Source organism: Myxine glutinosa, chromosome 1 (genome assembly GCF_964187855.1).
Source record: "Myxine glutinosa chromosome 1, kmMyxGlut1.1, whole genome shotgun sequence".
In the NCBI taxonomy this organism is placed as follows: Eukaryota; Metazoa; Chordata; class Myxini; order Myxiniformes; family Myxinidae; genus Myxine; species Myxine glutinosa.
Window position 1 is genome coordinate 382,610,249 of NC_136261.1, and position 24,502 is coordinate 382,634,750.

General features: G+C 43.9%; 1 protein-coding gene across 2 annotated transcripts in view; it reads left to right on the forward strand.

The window, feature by feature from the left end:
- Positions 1–4,832: 4,832 nt before the first annotated feature.
- Positions 4,833–24,502, forward strand: part of LOC137416068 (E3 ubiquitin-protein ligase TRIM11-like) — a 126,626-nt gene continuing 106,956 nt past the window's right edge. For both annotated transcript variants that reach the window (XM_068101596.2, XM_068101600.2), the window contains exons 1-2: positions 4,833–4,903; positions 7,017–7,061. The gene's annotated coding sequence lies outside the window, so the exon portion shown is untranslated. The remainder of the gene's footprint in view (positions 4,904–7,016; positions 7,062–24,502) is intronic.

The following is a 24,502-nucleotide window of genomic DNA, read 5'->3' on the forward strand; positions in this document are numbered from 1 at the left end:
TTTTCACTCTGTAAACAAACCCACCTCCATATAATGTGGAAGTTGAATTTTAGGAGAGAGGGGTCCCATTTTTGCTTATAACTTCAGTTCTACTGAACATACTTTAACAAATCATAATTCGTTGTGAAGCTACGTCATATATCTACACAACTGTATTATATTTTCATCTTTAGTTATCAGGTGACTTCCTCAGAGGTCAAAAGGTCATGTTTCAATTGCAAAATCGAAAATTAAGAGTGTTTTTATTTTCAACTGATCTGATTACTATTTCGTGATATGTAGATGCTGAAATTATTTCATAATGTACAGATAAGACATTGTAGATGATTTAAAATAACATATCATTCACAAAACTTCAACAATTAACCCTATGTTAACCGTTTTTATGCAAGCATTATTTCTTCGATTTCCGAAAAGTTTTGTCATTGTCTGGACAAATGTGAAACCTGCTTTGGACAAAGCGCATTATGATACTAAAAGAAAGCGCATTATGATACTAAAAGAATATTGTGACTAGTAAATGCTAAATGAAATATGTCTTATGCCTTGCTTTCCTTGCAGGATCTTGCAGGATCAGGACATGATTGGTGAGAATGACTCCAACTTTAGTCATCCTGATCTACAATTACCAAGAATCAGGAAGGATGAAGCTGATATTCAGTCACTTGTTGAAATGATGGAGTCCAGCTGGATCAGTCCTTTCGATCCTGACCATGAAGACATTGTCAGTTTGTCGACTGGCATTGCTGCACCTCCAGATTTTGCTGAAAACCTCATTGAAGCCCACCAAATAGGTAAAGACGCTTATGAAGATTTCAAACAAGTGAGGATGGAGTCAGACAGTCCAGCCATAAAGTTTCAGGACAGAATTACAAAGAAGAAGCTGAAAACATTCTCAGACATTGGCAAGAAATCACGTACCCTTGGCAACAGAAAGGAAGTTATCCTCAAGGCTGATACGAAGCTGTTTGGGCAGATGATTCTTGTTGCAGAAAGCAGGCAGCTGCACATGGGTGAAGTTTTAGCCCACCCGCTTGGATCTTTGCCTTGGGCCCTAGCCAACATTGATGGGTCTCTTCATAAGACCAACAAGGCTGCTCTTGCCAGGGTGTTGGAGAAGCATGTCTCACCAGCAGAAATAATCCCTCAACCTTCAGCCCCTCTGATAGATGGAATGAGCCTGGTCCAAAAGATGAAGGGGGAAGACAAAACGTTCTCTCAACTGGCAGAATCAGTATTGGCTCAAGTTATCCATGAAGGTGGTCAGAGCAAGCGCATCGATGTTATCTTTGATGCATATAGAGAGATGTCCATCAAAGATTTGGAGAGAGCAAAGAGAGGCGCAGATTCAGGTATTGAGCTAAGGAGCATTGCGCCTGGCCACAATATACACCAGTGGAGGAAGCTTTTGTGTAGCTCTAAAAACAAAACACACCTCATCAGGTTCTTTGTGGAAGAATGGAAAGGTCAACTTGAGAAGATCAAGGACAAAGATCTGTATGTTACCTGTGAGGATGTCTGTTTCAAGCTCACAAGGGAACGATGGGAGGAGGTTCCGGAGCTATCAAGTACCCAGGAAGAAGCAGACACCCGTCTTCTACTCCATGCTCTGCATGCAGCTGAATCAGGCTACAAGGGTATAGTAGTCACAGCAGAGGACACAGATGTAATGATTTTATAAGCATTGGAGTCAGCAAGAGAATTCCATGTCCCATGTTCCAGAAATGTGGCACCTGGAACCGCACAAGGTTCACTGACATCAGCAAGCTAAGTCATGCACTAGGAGATAATGTCTGTGATGCTCTGATTGGATTGCACTCATTTACGGGCTGTGATACAGTCAGTGCTTTCACTGGGCATGGAAAGTCGGCCATGTTCAAACAACTGAAGACTAACAAGACCTGTCAAGACACATTCAGAGAGTTGGGAAGGTCCTGGGAGGTCTCTGATGAACTATTTGGAAAGCTTCAGGAAGTAACATGTCAGATGTATTTGCCTTCCACAAACACAACTCAAGTCAACAAGCTTCGCTACCAGCTGTTTTGTGCAAGGCGTGGAGAAGTTGACTCCAGTCAGCTTCCCCCTTGTGAAGATTGTCTCTTCACGCATGCCTTACGAGCAAACTATCAGTCTGCAATCTGGCAGAGGTGTTTGGAGTGCAATCCTAGCGTACCCTACCCAATGGCTCATGGATGGAAGATTCATGATGGGGATCTGGCCATTGAGTGGATGCGAGGTCCACCTGCACCAGAGGCTGTGTTGGACCTGCTGTCCTGCTCATGTGTACGATCATGCAAATTACCAATCTGCACATGCCTTGGAAATGGTCTGAAATGCACAGACATGTGTAAGCTGCAAATCTGCAGCAACCAAGCAAATGAACTAGAACAAATAGAGCTGAACGATAGTGATGTGGACGATTGTGACACAGACTAAGTTTGTACCAAAGACATGAAAGAAACTGTTTGTAGTCCAAACGCACTTCAAATAACAAGATTATAATGTATGAGCATTACCTAGATGGTGTTCACAACAAGTACAATGGCTTATTAGACAATTTGAATATTTTTGTACATTATTGAAACAGAGATAATAAAACTTATTTCTTTCTTTTCTGATGATTGTTTTATCTGCTTATGTTCTTATAAATGTGTAACTTTACACCAATGCTTGCGGGTATGTGAATGATAAAACACATTGGAGACGTATTCATTGGTTTTCCAAAAATATTGTCTAGAAGTCATAATATATGATATATACAGTCATTTTATATGGGGGTGGGTGTGTTTACAGAGTGAAAACTATCATTAAGCGACTAGATAGGCAGGGTTATCATACCAAAATATAAACTAGAGACATGTAGGAAGACAAAAATACCAAAATTGTTTGCTGACCTTGGGTGGTACCAATTTGTTAAAATATCAGTGTTGGCCCCTGGACTAAGATGAGAGCAGCTGTCCCTCTCTTCAATGATGTGGAAATGATTACACACTGGTTTGGGAAATGGAACATGTCCTTCAATCAGGGAGAATCACAGTCTCTCACAATTTCTCTTGAAGGATTGTCAAACTAACCCACCTATCTATTTCCATGGCCATCCATTGCAAGAGGTTCAATGTCTTGAACTTCTCAGCCTCACGATAAGCCATGCCCTTTCCTGGGATGACCAAGGAGCAAAGCTGGCCTCCAAAAGCTGCAGATTGGGCATCCTCCGTCGATCCAATTCCTTATTTGGGAAATCAGAGCTCATCACAGTGTACGTGGCCTTTGTCCATAGATTAATGGAGTATTGCTCTCAGCCATGAGTTGTCGACCACACATCCCTTCCATCCCTTTTGACATAGTATTTGTATTCTCTGGATTCCTTGGAAGCTCAAACTCTTAAAATTATTGGAATCTTCATGATAATGTTGAAGCACGATGTCTGCTGCTCTCATACCACAGGCTTGTCGGTTTATATTCCAATTTCTCCCATCTATTCTCCAACATGGCTCCCTCTGCTCTCTTAATCCTCCATTCCTCCACAGAAACTCCAAAACGTTCTTCCATTAACCTCCTCTTGGCTAATCTACCAAAATGCAGGCTGACTGCACACCTCACCTTTTATTCCTCACTTCTCCCATCTATGGAAATTCCTTCCAGAGGCTGTTCTGTCTCACTTTCTTCCCCCCAGGACTTCAAACAAGTGGTGCACCTCCATCGGTTATCATCACAAATTCTCACCTCTGATATTTATTACTCCCATTGACCTTTCCTACGTTATTCAGATGGTAATATAATTATGTCACATGGATGAATACAATGTTCCTGTCAACGATGTAAACAAATCCACCATGAGGGCGTGACAGTTCTGGTCACACCCACACTGGAAATATCACAACACACCACAGATTGTGTGACTATCTCTTCTTCATCCACCTCTCGTCTTTGTTCCACCTCAATATTCACACCTGGACTTTCAGATTGATTAGGAAATGGATCAGAAGAGTACTTTTTAATAATAGCAAGTGTGAAGTCCTGTGGTTTGAATGACTGTTCAGAGTGAGCTGCTGAAGGTTAGATTTATAAAAGACTAGCCGAAAGCACCCGGCGTTGCCCGAGTTCTTTTTGAATGAATTTACTACTATAATTCAGCTTTTACTTGCGGCCGTAGAAGATTGACTACAATAATTCAGCTCAGCTTTTAATTGCGAAATGGGCCCAGCCCGGCCGAGATGGGCCTCGACTGGCCTCGCCACCTAGCCCATAACCTTCCCGGGGCCCGTCCTGACATTTTTCGTTCTTTTTGAATGAATTCACTACTATAATTCAGCTTTTACTCGCGGCCGTAGAAGATTGACTACTATAATTCAGCTTTTACTCGCGGCCGTAGAAGATTGACTACTATAATTCAGCTCAGCTTTTAATTGCGAAATGGGCCCAGCCCGGCCGAGATGGGCCTCGACCGGCCTCGCCACCTAGCCCATAACCTTCCCGGGGCCCGTCCCGACATTTTTTGTTTCAAAGGTTTCCTCCTATCTTTCACCGTTCAGGAGATTAGCGCGTGCAGACAAACAAACAAACAAACAAAAACTTTCTTTTATATATATAGATAGATAGATAGAAGATAGATAAAGAAATTTCACGTGATATGTTTTGAAATGATAACAGTTTATCCATCGTTGTTACAATGTGAAGTGAAGAAGTTATAAAAGTGTTGTGGACTTTCCAGAAAATCAGGTGGAAACAAAAGATGGCGAGTTTGTCGCGAGATGTGACAACAGTAACAACAATGTAAGATTGGCACAGCAAGTCAATGACTTCATTACATTCCTGTGTGATGTCATGAAAGTGACACACCTGTATTATGCTTCCTTAAAGGATCTCATATTCGTTCAGTTTGAAAACAGCTTCATCAGGAGAGGTAATGTAAATATGATTCAGTTGCTGGTTTGTGGAATAACAGATTATTATGTGATTTTATTGCAAGGATTGATAAACATCTTGAGAATAACAAAGGAGGAAAAAATATTAAATAAACGTGATGGTTGCATATGGTTCACACCTGTGTTTGTGCACCTACTATGTTTGATTTGTGCCTTGTTTTCCAATAAGTGTTACAGCAACCCTCTTCTGGTGAAACTGCCAAACTCACCACTCTGCTCACCTTCACTCTTTCATTCCTCTTTTCTCTTTTCTCATTCCTCCTGGAACAATCTCCCCACACTCTCTTCAATCCCTCTCCTCCCTCCAGGTCTTTAAAACACCTGTTTACCACCATCTGTTATCTTCCCCCATCCAAAACCTTGATCTTTTCTACTCCCGTTAATACACCCCAAATCCACCTCCTACAAATTCCCTGTTGTCTTTCTTGAATGTGTCCATCTTGTTTATCCTGTAGTGAAGTTTAAGGACCCTGTGGTGTCCATCTTGTTTATCCCATGTACCCACCCCAGCCTTCCCTCTTCCACAGATCTCCTGATGTCCCTATTCCCTACTGTTGTTGTGCTTCCCTGTCTCTCCTGCTCCCTTTATATGTTATATGTGTTAGCTCTTACATGAGCCTCGACTTGATATTCGCAACAAAAAAAAACTTTCCTGTTTTGCCAACTTAGTCACCCGCACATACATATGAGCGCGGGTCAATACGTTTTTCCTTTTACAACAACATTTCGAACCAGAAATGTCAATTATATTCAAGGCCTAAAGAGAATAACCCAGTACCCAGTAATAACTCAGTTAAAGAGAATAACCCAATAATGTGACATCTTCAAAAACTGCACAGAAAGGGATGAACATCTGTGTTGATTGAGTTTCTTGATGTCGACTCGTTACTTATGGTGCAGGGAAGAGGAGAGGATTGGGAGGCGGAGGAGGAGGGGGAAGGGAGGAGGAGGGGGGGCGGAACGGTTCGAGGAGGGGGTGGGGAATGGGGAGGGAGGTTCGAGGTTGGGGGCGGGGTGAGAGGGTAAATGTTTCAACTCCTTCACTTTGGATGAACAAGACATCATTTTTACTCCTGTAATGGCCATTCCAACTTTTCCCAACATCAGTGGGCTTGCTGGAGAGTATTTTATTGTTAAAGAAAAAAAACTACAAGGAAGTACCTCAAGTGGAACAAATATCACAAGTAATAAAACTATTTTTTTTAATTAAAAGGGATTTAAGGATGTTACTCCTAAAAGTATGGAAACAAGCCAGGGATGATCACACGAAATGATCATGTGAAACCATCCCTTCATCTTTCTTTGAATAATGGTTGTCCCGAGCAAAGACAAAGTTGTATCAAACGCACACACAGTGTCTTTTCTAGCTAGAAAGTGGTATCTCACTGGAGGAGTAGTGGTACCTCACTGGAGGAGTAGTGGTACCTTGCTGGAGGAGTAGTGGTACCACTGGAGGAGTAGTGGTACCTCACTGGAGGAGCAGTGGTACCTCGCTGGAGTAGTAGTGGTACCTTGCTGGAGGAGTAGTGGTACCACTGGAGGAGTAGTGTTACCTCGCTGGAGGAGTAGTGGTACCTCGCTGGAGGAGTAGTGGTACCTCACTGGAGGAGTAGTGGTACCTCACTGGAGGAGTAGTGGTACCTTGCTATTTTATTTTCGTAAATATAACACTGAAAACAAGGGATTTCCCGAGGCATGATATTTCTGACTGAATTTTTTGACGTCAGATCATGCATAATACATGGACACTGAGGCAAATGTCTCACGCCACGCCCCCCCTCCCCCCCCCCCCCCCCGGACTGATTGACAGTCGTAGTCCTGCCCACCTCTCGGATACCTTCCTATTATTTTACAAAGAAATATAGTTTTCCATACTTTTCCTGGAATCCTTTCAATCCATTAAAATTATGATACCAAAGGATGTTGCACGAAGTAAAACTCTGTCAGATGGTATCAGAATCATTGCCATTGATAGAGGCAGCAAAATACCGTCTGAAGAAGATTATTATGATTGACAAGATGAATTCCCGGGTTTAACTGATGTTTTTTTTTTATCATTATCCCCCCCCCCCAACCCCCCATGGTCTGCAGGACTGAAAAGTGATTCCTGCCTTGAAAATCAGCTGAACATACCAGGTAGGCTCTCGTGCAGCCGAAGTGACTTTTTTTTAAGAGGAGATACTCCAACTTTAATTTTGTATATGTAGCAGATGGGACTGACGTTTTTTTTTCCACGCCATCCCTACATAGACAGTACGAGCGTACTCTCTGATAAGTTTATTATTCTCATCGAGTTGTTCATGTTGTTCCTCCCTCCAGCCAATAATGTGCTGTATAAGAATGCTCGGAGAGTGAAGTGAGGCAATGTCATTGAAACACCCGGTTTATCTGGTTTTCCTTGTTCTTGTTTATTTATACTGTATATCTCATTCTTTATCATGTTGAATGCAAATTCATTCCTTTCTGCTTCATAGGTCATGGAAATATTGTTACTTCTATGGGGGGAGGTTAGAGAATACTGTAGGAAAGGTAGGATTTCATAGCATTATTATTACTATTAGTATTAGTACGGACCGTGTGATGTGTTGCAGCATCTCGATGTACATAAGCAGGGGCAATGTAGCTTAAGGTTGTGTTTAAATGTGCACGGTACGAGAGTCGTGCTTGTGATAAGATAATCACGTGACGCATGGACGCCATTTTTGTATCCATACGAGAGCAGAGACTCAGACACATCATCAGAGTTTAAAACGTACACAAAATAACTCGCCGATTTAGATGAGAAAAAAATGACAGGTTGTTATGCCTGGGGGTGAAGTATGTCAATGTACATATTTTCCATAAATACCACCATGCTAATTCCCACAGGTCAATTGACTGAACTGGCAACTATCGTCATCTTCACGGGTCTGTGAGGTAAATTGACAACTTTGTTCTTGTACACACTCAATTTTATGCCAATATGTATTTATTTCCAGTTTATCACATTATTAGTTGATTGGTGAAAAGCCGAGTATCAATCGCTACATTTGATAGAATGTGTGAGTTAAGTCGGTAGAGGCCGAGCCCAGCGAGACACTAGGCCTGCTCCCAGTGGATGTGATAATTGCGGTTTTTTGCAAAGACGACTCCATATTGCTGAGATTTACATCAAATATTTCACTGATAACATGATTATGATAATAGAGAAAGAAAACTTTATTTGCTTTTTGAGATTTTCAGCACAGCACCTTTGATAAAATCGAAAAATACAATAAAAAATACAACAGTGAACATCTTTAGTTCATGCATCACAAGGCTGTGGGTTGGCACCATTGGCTGTGAGCGTGGTTGCGTCGCTGGACACAGTGCACCCTGTAGGTTAAGGCAGGAATTTGTAATTTTGTCCACAGTCCAGGTCCAGGCGAAAGCTCGCCCACCAGGGTGAGCATGAAACATAATAACTTGTGAACAATACAACAAAAAAGTGTTATTAAAGTACATGGAAGTGAAAATAAATAATACAAACATGTTTGAACTTCCATTTAAAATCCCGTGTACAAACCTCCAATGATGTGCGACAAGGAACGAATGACTTCACCGAGTGCTTTGTGAAATAAATGGTTTCCTACAATGAGTGCATTTCAAAAACATATTTCACTCAATTGTGAAATACAGATCCAAGATTGACCTCACTTGGAACCAAAAACATTTTTCACTCATATATGAAATACAGATCCAACATTGACCTCACTTTGCACCAAAAATATTTTTCATTCAATTATGAAATACATATCCTAAATTGACCTCACTTGGCACCAAAAACATCTTTTAATAAATTACCAAATACAGATCCAACATTGACCTCACTTTGCACCAAAAATATTTTTCACTCAATTGTGAAATACAGATCCAACATTGACCTCACTTTGCACCAAAAACATCTTTCACTCATATATGAAATACAGATCCAACATTGACCCCACTTTGCACCAAAAATATTTTTCATTCAATTATGAAATACAGATCCAAGATTGACCTCATTTGGCACCAAAATACAATTTGGCACAATTTTGCACAATTTGGATCTTCGAGACGGCGGCAGGGATTTTCGAAGCTCCACACGGTCTCCACGTTTTCAAAGTTAAGTCTGTTCACAATTGTATTTTGTCGAAACTGTATTTATCTTTCGGTGTGTGAAGTTATAATGTGCACCTTCGAAGTTTCTCGGTGTTTATCCTTCATAAATTAATCGTCTGTTTGCCGCATCGCGAGCGATTTGAAATCGAAGTTAAGTAATTGTTCCCATTTGCATTTTCGATATAACTATTTATTTTATGGTGTGTGTACATATATTGTGTCCCAAGGAAGATTTTCGGTGCAAATCTTTCATACCTGTATTGAAAATCATGTTAATTCGTGTCGTGTCTTGAGGCCTAGTACAGTGTACACTGTACAACCTTGAGGCTTTGTTTTTCTCAGCGGTCCGTCTTTTGTGATCCAATAACTTTCGTTCTCTGTTTTCCCAGTCTTTTCACCCCATAGCCTACTTCCTTGTATAAATCTCAACTAAAAAAAACAAAAAAAACACGTGTTTCTCCCCCATTTCCCCAGATAGTTTTCACTGTTATTAACCTTCAATGTTTACACTTTCCCAAGTTCTGTATTCCGTCATATATTATAACACCTTTTTCTTCTTCTTCTTTAAAAGGCTGCTTTCGACTTGCTCACCAAATCTATTCATCCCAAAAAAAAATTCCATCTCCTATAGTGCCTTTTTTCTACATTCCCTAAACTCTCCTGCACTCCATCCTCCATCCAGCATCCTTCAATGTATTTTTAACTCGAAGGTCACAAGAAACTCATTTTGCAATAAATGTTCGTTTCCCATTAATCGTGCACTTTCTAAAATCCAATCTCACCCCTCCCCTCCAAATCTTCCCCATAACCCCTCCCCTCCAAATCTTCCCCATCACCCCTCCCCTCCAAATCTTCCTCATCACCCATCCCTTTCAAATCTTCCCCCTTTCCCCTCCACTCCTAATCCTCCCCATCACCCATCCCTATCAAATCTCCCCCCTTGCCCCCTCCCTCCTAAACTACCCCCTCACCCCTCCCCTCAAAGACTCCCCCTCACCCCTCCCCTCCTGGACTCCTCCCTCACCCCTCCAAATCTCCCCCATATCCCATCCCTTTCAAATCCCTCCCCTTGTCCCTTCCCTCCCAAACTCCACCCTCGCCCCTCCCCTTCAAATCTCCCCACCCTCATTTCTCCTCAATTTCCCCCCTCTCACTCCCCCTCCTCAAAGCGTCCTCCCTGCTTCTTCCCCCTTCCAACTCTCACCACCATCTCCCCCAACCTTCTGCCTCGCTCTTCCCCCTCCTCAAATAACACCTCATTGTGCCTCACCCAATCACCATCAAACCTTTTGTCCGCGCCATCCTTCCCTTTCTCCGAGCTATTCTGAAATCTCTGACACACGTTCAACAGCTCTCCCTACCTCTTCCACCTCTTCCACATCTTACCCTACCCCTCCTCCCCCCTGTTCTGTATCCGATGCTCCCACTTCCTCTTCATTAATGGTATGGACCTCAAACATCCGGGGCCTTCATTCAAACTTAACTGATCTCTCCATACAGGTTGCTTCTGTCAAACCAGACGTGATCTGCTTAACAGAAACTTTCCTCCTTCATGATGTCTCTGATTCCTTAGTATCTCTCCTGGGTTACTCCCTCCTCCGGTATGATAGACCTGAGCCTCGTCCTGGAGGTGGGGTTGCTATCTTTATCAAAAACTCTCTTCCTCACTCGCCCTGCACTGCACTCTCTCCACCTCACCCCCAGGAATACCTCTGGCTACGGCTTCCCCTTCGCTCCCACCTCTTGTTCATATGTGTGTTGTACAGTCCACCAAACAGTGATGACTCCATCTACATCTCGCTGTCTGATAATATGGACCAACTTCTATCTACTCATCCCAACTCTCTCTTCCTCATATGTGGTGATTTCAATTGTCACCATGCCAGTTGGCTGGGTGTGGGTTCCTCTCTCACCAGCCATGGCTCCTCAGCAAAGGACTTCTGCGACTCACTGGGACTGACACAATCTGTCAATTTCCCGACCCGGATCTCAGTCAACGGAGCATCTTCACTTCTGGACTTGGTTATGACTAACTTCCCTGAAAATGTCTGCTGCTCTTCGTCTGCTCCAATCGGATCATTTGATCATGTCCTTGTTAAAGTGGACATCTCTCTGACCATTCTCAGGGAGCCTGCTCAGCGTCGACGAGTCTGGCATTTCACTCAGGCCAACTGGCACGGTCTTCAAGCAGCCATCAATCATCTGGACTGGTCTCCCATCTCGACCACCTCTGACATCAACTCATCCTGGGAATTCTTCCAAAGTAAATTGCTCTCTCATGCACAGATTTATCCCATCTCATCTTCAGTTGTCATACCCTTCCTCCCGTCCATGGTACACGGAATCTTGTGGTGAGGCTGTTGCCCAGAAACAACTTGCCTTAGTCTCCTGGAAAGAAAATCCAACGGAAGGAAATCTAATTTCCTTTCACAAAGCCCGAAACAAGTGTGTGTCCACCCTCAGGAGAGCCAGGAAACAATATCTCTCCGTTCTCAAGACCGAACTCTCTTATCTGTCTCCCTCTTCCAAATCCTGGTGGCGTCTGGTCAAATCCGTTTCTGGTGTTTGTTCCCCCTCCATCCCCTCCATTACCTCAAACGGCTACACAGCTGACTCCGCACGTGAAAAAGCTGAATGCCTCAACTCTGTGTTTGCCTCTAAATCTTGTGTCCCAAACCCATCCCTCTCTGTACCCACCATACCCAGTCGTACCCAGCTGCTCCTGGACTCCGTGTCCTTTCCTCCTGACAAGGTGGAAAAGTTTCTGTCAACCCTCGACTCTGATTCTGCAACTGGACCTGACGGCATCAGCCCACGGGTCCTAAAATCATGTTCTTCCGCTCTTTCACTCCCTATCTCTGTTCTCTTCACCCTCTCTTTTGCTCAAGGTCAACTGCCATCTGCTTGGAAATCAGCCCCCTCCCTCCTAATCAGCCTCACCGCTTTGCACAAACAAGGTGCAAAAACAGATCCTAGCAACTACAGACCAATCAGCCTTCTCCCAATTATCAGCAAAGTCATGGAATCCATCATTGCTTCGGATATGAAATTTTTTTTTTTTTTTTTTTTTTTTTTTTTTTGTATACAAGATCGAGGCTCGTGAAAGAGCGAACATTAATCACACAGAAAGACAAACCGACACATAAAACATAACATAGGGAGCGGTAGACAAGATGGGGAGAGAGGGGGAAGGACACAAACACAACATTTGAGAGCAGGGACCGAGAGACATGGAGACATCGAGAGATCTGAGAGAGGGTGAGGGCTTTGGGGGGGGGGGCGTGGGAAGGGGGCAGTGGGAGAGGTATAAAACATATGGACACTGCCAGGACTTCCAGGAAAGAAGTTGGAATTTCAAACAAGGTGGATCTGGGGTGAATTAGCGGGGGTAGAAAAGATCAAGGTTTTGGATGGGGGAAGATAAGAGATGGTGGTGAACAGCTGTTTTAAAGACCTGGAGGGAGGAGTGGGATTGAAGGGAGTGAGGGAGTTTGTTCCAGAGGCGGGAGAAAAGAGGAATGAAAGAGTGAAGGTGAGCGGAGAGCCGAGATTTCGGCAGTTTAACCATCAGAGGGTTGCTGGCAGATCTTGTGCGACCTGTAGGAATATTTGGGGGACAGAGCACAGAGAGAGCTGGGGGTGCAAGGCCGGAGAGGAGTCGGTAGAAGACAGAAAGACCACCTACCTGCCTGCGGTGAGTGAGTGAAAGGCCCTCAGAGATAGCTTCATCGCGGGAGATTCCAATAATTCTGAAAGCTTTGGTTTCAACAGCGTGAAGCCGAGCTAGGTGTGAGGCAGGAGCACCGGCCCATAGGGGAGAACAGTATTCCATTGAGCTGCGGATGAAAGCCTTGTATGTGGTGAGGAGCTCAGGTGTGCCGAGGAAAGACTTCGCACGACGGAGGATGCCCAGTCGGCGACTGGCTTTGGAGGCCAGCTTGGAAATGTGGTTTTCCCAAGAAAGATCATGGCAGATAGTGAGACCCAAAATCTTGAGCGACAGAACTTCTTGGAGAGGATTGTTGAGAAAGTAGATGGGAGGGTTGTCCAGTCGATCTTTTCGGAGAGACATAGTAAGAGTGTGAGATTTGTCAGGATTGAAAGACATGTTCCACTTGTTTGACCAGTCTGTGATTTTGTCCAGGTCTTCAGAGAGTGAGGAGGCAGCAGACTGCCGATCTGAGGGAAGAGGAATGGAGCGGCAGAGAGTGGAGTCATCAGCAAAGAGATAGAGAGGATTTTCGAGAGAGTCAGAGAGATCATTGATGAAGACCAGAAAAAGCACGGGGCCCAGAACACTGCCTTGGGGAACTCCAGCCTGAACAGGAAGAGGAGATGAGAGAAACCCATTCAGGGCCACACGTTGACGACGACTAGAGAGGAAGTCCGCCAGCCATGCGTGGAGATTTCCATGGATACCAAAGGAGGAGAGTTTGGTGAGCAGAGCAGGGTGCCAGACCGTGTCGAAGGCACGTGATATGTCGAGGGAGACAGCTCTAATTTCCTGTTTGGCATTGAGGACCTCCATCCATTGTTGAGACAGCAGAAGCAGCATGTCCAGAGTAGAGTGACGTGGTCTGAAACCAAATTGATGATCAGAGATCAAGCCATTGGAGAAGAGGAAAGATTTCATATCAGAAGCAATGATGGATTCCATGACTTTGCTGATAATTGGGAGAAGGCTGATTGGTCTGTAGTTGCTAGGATCTGTTTTTGCACCTTTTTTGTGCAAAGCGGTGATGTTGGCTGATTTCCAAGCAGATGGCAGTTGACCTTGAGCAAAAGAGAGGGTGAAGAGAACAGAGAGAGGGTGAGATAGAGCAGCAGAGCAGGATTTTAGGACCCGTGGGCTGATGCCGTCGGGTCCAGTTGCAGAATCAGAGTCGAGGGTTGACAGAAACTTTTCCACCTTGTCAGGAGGAAAGGACACGGAGTCCAGAAGCAGCAGGGTACGACTGGGTATGGTGGGTACAGAAAGGGATGGGTTTGGGACACAAGATTTAGAGGCAAACACAGAGTTGAGGCATTCAGCTTTTTCACGTGCGGAGTCAGCTGTGTAGCCGTTTGAGGTAAGGGAGGGGATGGAGGGGGAACAAACACCAGAAACGGATTTGACCAGACGCCACCAGGATTTGGAAGAGGGAGACAGATAAGAGAGTTCGGTCTTGAGAACAGAGAGATATTGTTTCCTGGCTCTCCTGAGGGTGGACACACACTTGTTTCGGGCTTTGTGAAAGGAAATGAGGTTTCCTTCCGTTGGATTTGCTTTCCAGGAGACGAAGGCAAGTTGTTTCTGGGCAACAGCCTCACCACAAGATTCCGTGTACCATGGACGGGAGGAAGGGTATGACAACTGAAGACGAGATGGGATAAATCTGTGCATGAGAGAGAGCAATTTACTTTGGAAGAATTCCCAGGATGAGTTGATGTCAGAGGTGGTAGAGATGGGAGACCAGTCCAGATGATTGATGGCTGCTTGAAGACCGTGCCAGTTGGCCTGAGTGAAATGCCAGACTCGTCGACGCTGAGCAGGCTCCCTGAGGATGGTCAGAGAGATGTCCACTTTAACAAGGACATGATCAGATGATCCGATCGGAGCAGAAGAAGAGCAGCAGACATTTTCAGGGAAGTTAGTCATAACCAAGTCCAGAAGAGAAGATGTTCCGTTGACTGAGATCCGGGTCGGGAAATTGACAGATTGTGTCAGTCCCAGTGAGTCACAGAAGTCCTTTGCTGAGGAGCCATGGCTGGTGAGAGAGGTACCCACACCCAGCCAACTGGCATGATGACAGTTGAAATCACCACATATGAGGAAGAGAGAGTTGGGATGAGTAGATAGAAGTTGGTCCATATCATCAGACAGCGAGATGTAGATGGAGTCATCACTGTTTGGTGGACGGTACAACACACATATGAACAAGAGGTGGGAGCGAAGGGGAAGCCGTAGCCAGAGGTATTCCTGGGGGTGAGGTGGAGAGAGTGCAGTGCAGGGCGAGTGAGGAAGAGAGTTTTTGATAAAGATAGCAACCCCGCCTCCAGGACGAGGCTCAGGTCTATCATACCGGAGGAGGGAGTAGCCCGGGAGAGATACTATGGAATCAGAGACATCATAAAGGAGGAAAGTTTCTGTTAAGCAGATCACGTCTGGTTTGACAGAAGCAACCTGTATGGAGAGATCAGTTAAGTTTGAACGAAGGCCCCGGATGTTTGAGGTCCATACCGTTAATGAAGAGGAAGGGGGAGCATCAGATACAGAACAGGGGGGAGGAGGGGTAGGGTAAGATGTGGAAGAGGTGGAAGAGGTAGGGAGAGCTGTTGAGGGTGTGTCAGAGATTTCAGAATAGCTCGGAGAAAGGGAAGGATGGGGCGGACAAAAGGTTTGATGGTGATTGGGTGAGCCACAATGAGGTGTTATTTGAGGAGGGGAAGAGCGAGGCAGAAGGTTGGGGGAGATGGAGGTGAGAGTTTGAAGGGGGAAGAAGCGGGGAGGACGCTTTGAGGAGGGGGAGTGAGAGGGGGGAAATTGAGAAGCAATGAGGGTGGGGAGATTTGAAGGGGAGGGGTGAGGGGGGAGTTTGGGAGGGAAGGGACAAGGGGAGGGATTTGAAAGGGATGGGATATGGGGGAGATTTGGAGGGGAGGGGTGAGGCAGGAGTCTAGGAGGGGAGGGGCGAGGGGGCGTCTTGGCGGGGAGGGGTGAGGGGGTAGTTTAGGAGGGAGGGGGCAAGGGGGGAGATTTGAAAGGGATGGGTGATGGGGAAGATTTGGAGGGGAGGGGTGATGGGGAAGATTTGGAGGGGAGGGGTTGTGGGGAAGATTTGGAGGGGAGGGGTGAGATTGGATTTTTGAAAGTGTACGATTTATGGGAAACGAACATTTATTGCAAAATGAGTTTCTTGTGACCTTCGAGTTAAAAATACGTTTAAGGACGCTGGATGGAGGATGGAGTGCAGGAGAGTTTAGGGAATGTAGAAAAAAGGCACTATAGGAGATGGATATTTTTTTTGGGATGAATTGATTTGGTGAGCAAGTCGAAAGCAGCCTTTTAAAGAAGAAGAAGAAAAAGGTGTTATAAAATATGACGGAATACATAACTTCAGGGGAAAGTGTAAACATTGAAGGTTAATGAGTGAAAACTATCTGGGGAAATGGGGGAGAAACACGTTGTCGAAGAACGAACGAACGAATAAGAATGAATAAACGAATGAGAACAGAGAAGGAAATGTTTTTTTTTTGTTGTTTTTTTTTTTTTTGAGTTGAGATTTACACAAGGAAGTAGGCTAAGGGTGAAAAGCCTGGGAATACGGAGAACGAAAGTTATTGGATCACAAACGACGGACCACTGAGAGAAAAACAAAGCCTCAAGGTTGTACAGTGCACACTGTACAAGGCCTTGCTCGCGACACGGCAAACAGACGATCAATTTATGAAAGATAAACACCGAGAAACAACCAAAGTTGCACACAATAACTTCACACACCGAAAGATAAATACAGTTTCGACAAAATACAATTGTGAACAGACTTAACTTCGAAAAACGTGGAGACCGTGCGGAGCTTCGAAAATCCCTGCCGCCGTCTCCAAGATCTCGCGAGATCTCCAATTTGATCTCTGATCATCAATTTGGTTTCAGACCAGGTCACTCTACTCTGGACATGCTGCTTCTGCTGTCTCAACAATGGATGGAGGTCCTCAATGCCAAACAGGAAATTAGAGCTGTCTCCCTCGACATATCACGTGCCTTCGATACGGTCTGGCACCCCGCTCTGCTCAGCAAACTCTCCCCCTTTGGTATCCATGGAAATCTCCACACATGGCTGGCGGACTTCCTCTCTAGTTGTCGTCAACGTGTGGCCCTGAATGGGTTTCTCTCATCTCCTCTTCCTGTTCAGGCTGGAGTTCCCCAAGGCAGTGTTCTGGGCCCTGTGCTTTTTCTGGTCTTCATCAATGATCTCTCTGACTCTCTTGAAAATCCTCTCTATCTCTTTGCTGATGACTCCACTCTCTGCCGCTCCATTCCTCATCCCTCAGATCGGCAGTCTGCAGCCTCCTCACTCTCTGCAGACCTGGACAAAATCACAGACTGGGCAAACAAGTGGAACATGTCTTTCAATCCTGACAAATCTCACACTCTTACGATGTCTCTCCGAAAAGACCGACTGCACAACCCTCCCATCTACTTTCTGAATAATCCTCTCCAAGAAGTTCTGTCACTCAAGCTTTTGGGTCTCACTATCTGCCATGATCTTTCCTGGGAAAACCACATTTCCAAGCTGGCCTCCAAAGCCAGTCGCCGACTGGGCATCCTCCGTCGTGCGAAGTCCTTCCTTGGCACACCTGAGCTCCTCACCATATACAAGGCTTTCATCCACAGCTCAATGGAGTACTGCTCTCCCCTCTGGGCTGGTGCTCCTGCCTCACACCTAGCTCGTCTTCACGCTGTTGAAACCAAAGCGTTCAGAATCATTGGAATCTCCCGCGATGACGCTATCTCCGAGGGCCTTTCACTTAATCACCGCAGGCAGGTTGGTGGTCTTTCCGTCTTCTACCGACTCCTCTCCGGCCTTGCTCCCCCAGCTCTCTCTGGGCTCTGTCCCCCAAATGTTCCTGCAGGTTACCCCTCTTATGGTTACCCCATTTATTGCTAACCCTCTTATGGTTAAACTGCCAAAATCAAGACTCGCTGCTCACCTTCACTCCTTCATTCCTCTTTTCTCCCGCCTCTGGAACAAACTCCCTCACTCTCTTCAATCCCACTCTTCCCTCCAGGTCTTTAAAACGGCTGTTCACCACCATCTCTTATCTTCCCCAATCCAAAACCTTGATCTTTTCTACCCCCGCTAATTTCACCCCAAACCCACTTTTTTGAGGTGACTTTTGACTTCTTTCCTGGAAGTCCTTGGTGTCCTTGCGTTTTATACCTATCCTGCCTCCCCCCAGGCCCTCTCCCTCCAAAAACATCTCCCGATGTCCCTGCTCTCAAATGTTGTGTTTGTGTGCTTCCTCCCCTTCTCTCCCCATCTTGTCGACCGCTCCCCTTTTTATATACTTTGTTTGCTTGTTTGTTTGATTTGTTTGTTTGATAAATGTTAGCTCTTTCACGAGCCTCGACTCTGTATACAAAAAACAAAAAAACAAAAAACATTTTTTCACTCAATTATGAAATACAGATCCAATATTGACCTCATTTGGCACCAAAAACATTTTTCACTCAATTGTGAAATACAGATCCAATATTGATCTCACTTGGCACCAAAAACATTTTTCACTCAATTTGAAATACAGATCCAATATTGACCCCACATGGCACCAAAAACATTTTTCACTCAATTATGATATACAGATCCAAGATTGACCTCATTTGGCACCAAAAATATTTTTCACTCAATTGTGAAATACAGATCCAATATTGACCCCACATGGCACCAAAAACATTTTTCACTCAATTATGAAATACAGATCCAATATTGACCCCACATGGCACAAAAACATTTTTCACTCAATTGTGAAATACAGATCCAATATTGACCCCACTTTGCACCAAAAACATCTTTCACTCAATTGTGAAATACAGATCCAATATTGACCTCACTGGGCACCAAAAACATTTTTCACTCAATTGTGAAATACAGATCCAAGATTGACCTCACTGGACACCAAAAACATCTTTCACTCAATTATGAAATACAGATCCAATATTGACCTCACTGGGCACCAAAAACATCTTTCACTCAATTGTGAAATACAGATCCAATATTGACCTCACTGGGCACCAAAATCATTTTTCACTCAATTGTGAAATACAGATCCAAGATTGACCTCACTGGGCACCAAAAACATCTTTCACTCAATTATGAAATACAGATCCAAGATTGACCTCACTGGGCACCAAAAACATCTTTCACTCAATTATGAAATACAGATCCAATATTGACTTCACTGGGCACCAAAAACATCTTTCACTCAATTGTGAAATACAGATCCAAGATTGACCTCACTGGGCACCAAAAACATCTTTCACTCAATTATGAAATACAGATCCAATATTGACCTCACGGGGCACCAAACACATTTTTCACTCAATTGTGAAATACAGAACCAATATTGACCTCACTTGGCACCAAAAACATTTTTCACTCAATTGTGAAATACAGATCCAAGATTGACCTCACTTGGCAACAAAAACATTTTTCACTCAATTGTGAAATACAGATCCAAGATTGACCTCACTGGGCACCAAAAACATCTTTCACTCAATTATGAAATACAGATCCAATATTGACCTCACTTGGCACCAAAAACATTTTTCACTCAATTGTGAAATACAGATCCAAGATTGACCTCACTGGGCACCAAAAACATTTTTCACTCAATGATGAAATACAGATCAAGATTGACCTCACGAGGCACCAAAAACATTTTTCACTCAATTGTGAAATACAGAACCAATATTGACCTCACGAGGCACCAAAAACCTTTTTCACTCAATTATGAAATACAGAACCAATATTGACCTCACTAGGCACCAAAAACATTTTTCACTGAATTGTGAAATACAGATCCAAGATTGACCTCACGAGGCACCAAAACATTTTTTACTCAATTGTAAAATACAGATCCAAGATTGACCTCACTTGGCACCAAAAACATCTTTCACTCAATTGTGAAATACAGGTCCAAGATTGACCTCACTAGGCACCAAAAACATCTTTCACTCAATTGTGAAATACAGATCCAAGATTGACCTCACTCGGCACCAAAAATATCTTTCACTCAATTGTGAAATACAGATCCAAGATTGACCTCACTAGGCACCAAAAACATCTTTCACTCAATTGTGAAATACAGATCCAAATTGACCTCACTAGGCACCAAAAACATCTTTCACTCAATTGTGAAATACAGATCCAAATTGACCTCACTAGGCACCAAAAAAATATTTCACTCAATTACCAAATACAGATCCAAGATTGAGCCCATTTGGCACCAAAAACATCTTTCACTCAATTGTGAAATACAGATCCAAGATTGACCTCACTAGGCACCAAAAACATCTTTCACTCAATTGTGAAATACAGATCCATGATTGACCCCATTTGGCAGCAAAAACATCTTTCACTCAATTGTGAAATACAGATCCAAGATTGACCTCACTTGGCACCAAAAACATCTTTCACTCAATTGTGAAATACAGATCCAAGATTGACCTCACTTGGCACCAAAAACATCTTTCACTCAATTGTGAAATACAGATCCAAGATTGACCTCACTTGGCACCAAAAACATCTTTCACTCAATTGTGAAATACAGATCCAAGATTGACCTCACTAGGCACCAAAAACATCTTTCACTCAATTGTGAAATACAGATCCAAGATTGACCCCATTTGGCACCAAAAACATCTTTCACTCAATTGTGAAATACAGATCCAAGATTGACCTCAATTGGCACCAAAAACATCTTTCACTCAATTGTGAAATACAGATCCAAGATTGACCTCACTTGGCACCAAAAACATCTTTCACTCAATTGTGAAATACAGATCCAAGATTCACCCCATTTGGCACCAAAAACATCTTTCACGCAATTGTGAAATACAGATCCAAGATTGACCCCATTTGGCACCAAAAACATCTTTCACTCAATTGTGAAATACAGTGCCAAGATTGACCTCACTTGGCACCAAAAACATCTTTCACTCAATTGTGAAATACAGATCCAAGATTCACCCCATTTGGCACCAAAAACATCTTTCACGCAATTGTGAAATACAGATCCAAGATTGACCTCACGAGGCACCAAAAACATCTTTCACTCAATTGTGAAATACAGATCCAAGATTGACCTCACTAGGCACCAAAAACATCTTTCACTCAATTGTGAAATGCAGCTCCAAGATTCACCCCATTTGGCACCAAAAACATCTTTCACACAATTGTGAAATACAGATCCAAGATTGACCCCATTTGGCACCAAAAACATATTTCACTCAATTTGTGAAATACAGATCCAAGATTGACCTCACAAGGCACCAAAAACATCTTTCACTCAATTGTGAAATACATATCCAAGATTCACCCCATTTGGCACCAAAAACATCTTTCACTCAATTGTGAAATACAGATCCAAGATTGCCCCACTTGGGACCAAAAACATTTTTCAGTAAATTACCAAATACAGATCCAAGATTGCCCCCACTTGGCACCAATAAATTTTTTCACTCAATTATGAAATACAGATCAAGATTGACATCACTTGGTATCAATACATCTTTCACTCATATATGAAATACAGATCCAACATTGACCTCACTTGGCACATTTAACTCATTCAAATAAGAGTTAAAAGTGTATTTGAGAGACTGCAGTCTCTGCTCTGTTTTCACGTACAAGTCCTCTCCATCGTACGATATGATTTTGATGACATATTTTATTTTACTTTAATTTACTGCATTTTATTTTGTTTAATTATTTAGTTCCATTATACTATTTAAAAGCATGTTTGAAAATGTCTGAAAATATAGGAAGAGAGAAAAATAAAATTACAACAACAAAGTACATTTGAAGTTTTGTTATTTTTATTCAGATAATAAATGGGCTGACGGGATAGCTTAAATGCATGCCCACTCACCTCCATGCTGTCCAGGCTGGGTTTAATTCCTGTCCCAGCTATAAACTGTCAGTTTGCTGTTTCACAGGCAGGGCCATTCATCGATTGTGCCATCCCTCAGATGGATGTTAAACGGGTGTCCTGTCTGCCGGCATTCGTTGGTGGAGGTTAAAAATCCCATGGTTCCTTCGCAAAAATTAGGCGAGTTGTCACTGGCACCATGGCCAAATTCCAAAATTACTTCCCCTAACTCGTCGAGCGTCAGGCCTGGCTAGCTGGTTTGTCAAGACTTAGGCCAAACTTCCCACGGCCAACCCTACAAAAAGCTGGGATAATAGTGGCCGATAATGAAGAACAAGAAGATTCAGATAATAGGTCTAAGTTGTTCCTCATCCACCAATAAAAGTGTAAAACCATGAACACATTGGGTCAGAATACCAATTCAATCACATGCACTGTCCCACACATCACATGCACTGTTCCAATTCGTCATTGTCACAACTTTATGATCGAGAGTATTCTTATGTCGGTTGGGTAGGGGCATATATAGATTTAGGTATATCTGCATAGGTAGGTGCTCGACTGTCGTGATAGGGAATCTTGATGTAATAAGTTCTGTAGCCCCAATGTCGGATTAAGCTTGTGTCTTCGTCCCTGCCACGACGGGGCGGGGCTTGTTAACTAGCTTAGGGATTATGCTAATTCCATTGTATGTAGTCCCCTCTGTGATCATTCCTGTGTCCCTTATGGCAACACATCACATACATTAGCTAGGCCCAATAGAGCACTACATTAATTAATTCCCCTGCCGCCACAATGACGTACGGAAGAACAGACCGGAAGCAACCGCACACTACGGCACCATGGCAGGCAGACATCGAACAGGCAGGCCAAGAGCCACGCCCAGGAGAACTCGTGATTGACAGGGGGGAGGGGCGAGCAACAACCAGGGAACCGATTGGAGAGTAGGGAAGATGAAGAACGTGCCACACTGATTGGCCCCCGACAATGATGTGCCACCTGATGACGTAACACCAAAGGCGCGAGACGCTCGGCCAATCAGTGAGGAAGGCGTGAAAGAGCCACAACAAGCAACGCGCTCATTGAAGGAGAAGCCTGGTGACGTGTGAAGGCACGAAAGGTCACGAGGAAACGACGCACTGGTTGGGAGAGAGAGAGCTGACGTCAGACGACGTCTGATAAAAGTGGGCGGAGACGGACATTTTCTCTCTTCCTTCGTCTCTCTTCTCCCCTTTGTCTCAGCCTATCTTTGCCTCCGCCTTTCTCTTCCCTTCTTGCCTTCTAGTTCCCGTGTGGACCTTTACCTGTTGAGCACTGACGATCATCCGCCCTGGCTATTCATCGTGCGGGGACATGAGGCTTGCCGCGCACCGGTGGCCTTTGGCCCGGCAGCGCGCGAGCGAGAGGTGTCATCAAGGCCTTGTCGTGCCGGCAGCCGAGCAGTTCCCTAGGATCGGAGCCGTGCCCGGAATGCACGCTTGGAGCCTGAACTGACCTGGCTGCCAGACAGATAAGACGCATCCACAAACACGACATTTTATTTTATTTATCCTTTCCATTGTCCTGTAGTTGAAGTCGGTGTGCGGGATCCCAATTTAGGAGCATTATTTATTTATCGCCGCGTCCATTGTTCTCGGGGTCCGTGTAATAAATATTCCTTTTGTACATAATTCCGTTTTCGTTCGTGAGTTACTTTCCACAGGGTGAAGACGCTGGCGCACGCGGACCGTGAGGTAAATCTCGCCGCTTCTTCTTCTTCCTCTTTCCTTTTTCCTCCCGCGCGTGTTCAGCAAATCCGCCATTGATTGTCACCTTATTAAGCTCGATTGCCATTCACGATTTCCCCGGTCTTAACCGAGGGGGAGTTGCGCAGCAGTTTGTTCAGCTCTGACCCGTCCAGCGGTTCATTTCCCGTAATGTTCCCACTTCTGGGAGTATCATTTTTGTTCAGCGTTTCATTCATTCTTTGAACATGAAAGTAAAGTGAGGTAACCAAATGAAAGATGTATAAAATGTGTGAAATATCTTTCATTAAATCTCCTACAACCTCAACATTTCAATACCAAAGTCAGGTTGTTTGTTCCCATGAGATCATGTGGACCTTAATATATTTTTTTTTTATTTGGTCCTAATATCTCGGTGTGGTCCTAGTTTATTTGGGAATCTGCTCTACACCTCAACAAAAAAAACCTTTGAAGAAATAACTTCTTTGGGTTTCTCATGTATAAACAACCTGCTTTACAATGACCTATGAACTACAATTTTCACTGAAATTTAAACCATCTCATCCCCAATCCTCAATCTTTCCTTTCCCCATTAACCTTTCATAATCCACCCTCTACAGTCTACATGACAGGCCATTTTGTTTCCTCACCTCCTCTTTTCCTCATTCCCTTGTTATTTGTGTCCAAATGTTGTTCACTGTCAATACTTTGTTCCATTACCATCCAGCACCTCACTCTTCCATGAACTTTCATCTTGTATAGAAAACAAATAAGTTGACTCCCGTCACCCCCACCCCTATCCCGCCTACCAAATTTCCAGTTCTCCCTCCTGAGGGTTTCCTTTTTTCTCCATCTTGTCCACACCATGCATTCTCCTATATATACTGTATAATAAATGCACACATATTGTACGTGACATGTTGTACTGTATATTATGAACACACATATTATACGTGACATGTTATACTGTATTTTATATACACATGTGGGGAACAAACTCCTTGATCGTAACAGAAGTTCACCAGCAGATTGAGAATGGCGAATCTTTATTAAATACCAATTAATACAGATCTGGAGGATACGGAGACGTCTACAGCACGAACC